This window comes from Vulpes lagopus, chromosome 24, assembly GCF_018345385.1.
Source record: "Vulpes lagopus strain Blue_001 chromosome 24, ASM1834538v1, whole genome shotgun sequence".
In the NCBI taxonomy this organism is placed as follows: domain Eukaryota; kingdom Metazoa; phylum Chordata; class Mammalia; order Carnivora; family Canidae; genus Vulpes; species Vulpes lagopus.
The window spans coordinates 28,053,852-28,057,826 of NC_054847.1; positions in this window are offsets into that span (position 1 = coordinate 28,053,852).

Here is a 3,975-nt window from a genome sequence, read left to right on the forward strand (position 1 = left end):
AAATCCTGGAAACCCAAATGCAGTTTGTTAGATATACATACAATACACTATCCATTGTGTTTACTGTATATTTATATTATATATAATTTCTGAAGAAGAAAAAAATTGATATAGCACCATAGTGAAATAAAAAGGTACTGTTACAGAAAACTCAAAGATCATCTAGGAAACACTAGCAACATGGAATGACATGGGTTGTCCTTGACACATATTGAGCAAACAAGAAGTCCAAACTCCTCAGCAACCAGCTGAGTTATCTTTGCCCAGACAACTCCCATTTCTGAATGATGCATAAAATCCTAGCTTTTAAGTCCAAATATTTTAAATAGGATAAATCCATTAGTATGATAGGTCAAATATTACTCTATCATTTATGTACTTACATAACTAATAAAAGGAAAATAAAAACTATTGTAATGCAAACACACTGATAAAGCTGATCCATGTCAAATTGTGAATCTAACAATATGATGCTATTGAGGGATTCCATGTGCATTTCATCTCTGATGAAATGTTTTCAGGTTATAAAACCTGAAAACATATACTGGGCTTTACAATGCACAGAAATCTTCTACTATTAACAATCATCATGTTCTGTATGTTTCTTAGTATTGGTCCTATGTTCCAGAGAAAAAGAGGTAACAGAAAAACAATCATTGATTCATCCCGCATTTATGGAGAGGATAGGGTAACTCATTAATTATTTCACAGGAGTTTTACCACCTCCACTGAACATGTAAGTATGACCAGAAGAGTCATTCACCACTTTTTTTCCTTATCCTCTGTACTTGGTACAGTCCACTGTGCTCAATATTCCATTTATTCATATTTATTCATATTGTTGATCATCTTTAAAATAAGAAAAAAAAGAGGGTGCTTGGGTGGCTCAGTCAGTTAGGCATCTGAGTCTTGATTCTGGCTTAGGTCATGATCTCAGGGTCGTTGAGCTCAAGCCCCATGCCTTGGCTCCATGCTGGTCTTGGAGCCTGATTAAGATTCTCTTTCTCCCTCTGCCCCTTCCCACCCTGCATGTGTTCTTTCTCTCTCTTATTTACTTTATCTCTAAAATAAATGAAATATCTGGAATAAATAGATGCAATGAGGGGAAAAAATGACAAGATAATTTCTAAGGTCACTCCCAGTTCTGAAGTCCAATGATTCCAAAAGATTCTAACATCTCTACAACTCAGATACTTCCTTCAAGTGTCCTAATAGGTTTCACACCAATGGCTAGAGTGAGAAACCCTCCAATAACTTCACATTAGGCCTGTCTTATACTTATGACAAAAATTCACATTTAGGTTGAATCAAAATAAAAAAACAATGAAAGAAGAATCAGTTCTTTATGAAATTTTATGGAGGTAAAAACAAAAAATAAGGAGCCTGTTGTGCTCCTCTAAGGAGATAGAGCCCAATAACAGTGATGAATTTGGGAGAAGTCCAAGAAGGATGGGCTACATGACCTAAATAGCATGAAGCGGAGAGAATCTCCCTACAGTACCTGAAGAGCTGTAAGATTTGAGACCAGATGTACACCAATGAGTGAACAGGCAGCAGGCCAAAAACATTTACACCAGTTAAATCTCTGAATCCCAATATACCCTCACCCCGGAATCACAGATAGCTGGATTTCCACATAAGACATCCTTTTCTGGCATAAGACAAATGAGAAAGGAGTAGAAGGTTCTTTCATCCATTAATGTAAAAATGGCTATGGCATACGCAAAATAGTGGCCATATCAGTCTTCTCCATTATAAAACTGTAATTTCTAGATTCTTTCTCAAGGAGATTGGTCACATAAATTCAAAATACAGAAAGAAAAGCAAAGATAAAGTATAGGATGCATAGAAGTAAAACTTGATTTCTTCTTTATAACTGTGACAAAAACTGATCACAGCAGTCTCTGGGATTGAGGCATGGCAGAGGAAAGAGAAGTAATTGCACCATGCCTCAAGCAACTCCCTTATTTTTAACATACTGAACAGATGATCTAGTCAGGGCCCTCTGGAAAGTTACAGAACAATGGAGAAATCTCCGAAAAGTCCTTATGTTCTTAGTTCTGGCATTAGCTAATAATATTCACTTACTCTTAGTCTACACATTCACTCATTTACTAACTGTTGTAAACAAGCATTTTGTGAGTGCCAACTATGTATATGATGATGAATCAACCATGGCTCCTGTGTCCCATGAGTTTGCAATCTAGTGTGCCCTTATGTTATCTGTACATTTAAACAGATCTGCAGTGAGTCTACTGACTATACCCAAAAGAAATGCAGAGATATTCAATAAAAGTGATAGCTCCATTTCTTTTCCCAGAAGTCCCAGGAATTCTTATTCATGTTTTTGGTATTGAACTTACATTCAATTCCACTTACCATTGAGGTTCCTATATTTTTATTTATTTTTATTTTTAAAAAGATTTTGCTTATTTATGAGAGAGAGAGAAAGAGATGTAAAGAACACAAATAGGGGGAGAGCCAGAGGGAGAGAGACCAGCAGACACCCCACTAAGCCAGGAGCCTGGCACTGGGCTCGATCCCAGGACCCTGAAATCATGACCTGAGTTGAAGGCAGACACGTAATTGATGGAGCCACCCAGGTACCCCTAGATTCTTATTTTTAAAATCAAAGCCAAAAGCACTTGGCCAGCAACAAAATTCGGTTAATTTTGACATGACAACAAAGATAAAATCTCCCTTCCTCAACCCTACCTTCCTTGTGGCAGAGAAACTGTGGAAGACTTCATCACTAAATCAGATACTCAAAGCCAACTTCCAGATCATTATCAGACTCCCTTTCACAGCATCTTCCTAGGTGTTCCCTTCAGAATGTCACTTCCCAAGAGTTAGGCCACTTTAAGCTACATTTTCACATATCGTTAGTTGTAAGTCTGCCATTTGTGCTTATTTATTGTGCAGTAATTATTTAAGCACTCTAAATTTCACCGTATAATTGTTATAATTATAAATTCTTATAATTATGTTCTCAAAACCTGAAGGACTAATCTGGGAATAATTTCTCACCATTAGCTTTCTAGTGGCCATGATTTTGCTCCATAACTAAACCACTCAGTAGTTTATTGGGTATACCAATAGATTTTGATAAGAATTAGACCAAAATTCTTAGCAAGAAGATTTATGTCCCACCATCTAGTGCAAATTACAAAAGGTAAAATTATCGATAAAATTATCTAAGTAGGAAATTTCAGGGAAACAAGCACTTTTATACACTGCTACTATAAATATTGTATTGAGTAATTACTTAATATATAATAAGAACTTGAAAATTTCCATGCTCTTTGGCCCAATATTTCCCATTGATAAAATTCAAGCAAAGAAGAAGAAGAAGAGAGAGGAAAAGAAGAGTAAGAGATAAAGAAGAAAGAGGAGGAGGAGAAACGGGAAGAAGGGGAAGGAAGAGGAAGAAGAGCTACTTTAACTGATATTAAAATTATGGGCAGCCTGGGTGGCTCAGCAGGTTAGCACCACCTTCGGTCCAGGGCATGATCCTGGGGTCCCAGGATCGAGTCCCATGTCAGGCTCCCTGCATGGAGCCTGCTTCTCCCTCTACCTGTGTCTCTGCCTCTCTCTCTCTCTCTCTGTCTCTCATGAATAAATAAGTAAAAATCTTTTTAAAAACTCGTAAAAATGTTCATTTCCATGTCTTTAAATGTTTCTTTCTAAATAGTGCAATGGAGTGCTATGAAGTTAAAAGAAAATACCATGAAAATATTACATAATAAGAAATTACTCTAGGTATCATGAGAAGTAAAAAGTAAAGCATACAAGCTTATCAGTAAACGTGAATCTATATGTTAAAAATACAAATAGAATAAGGGCTCCTGGCTGGCTCAGTCAGTAGAGCATGTGACTCTTGACCTCAGGGTTGCAAATTAGAACCTCACATTGGGTGTAGAGGTTACACAAAAATAAAATATTAAAAAAGTACAAATAGAATATACTCACCTACAA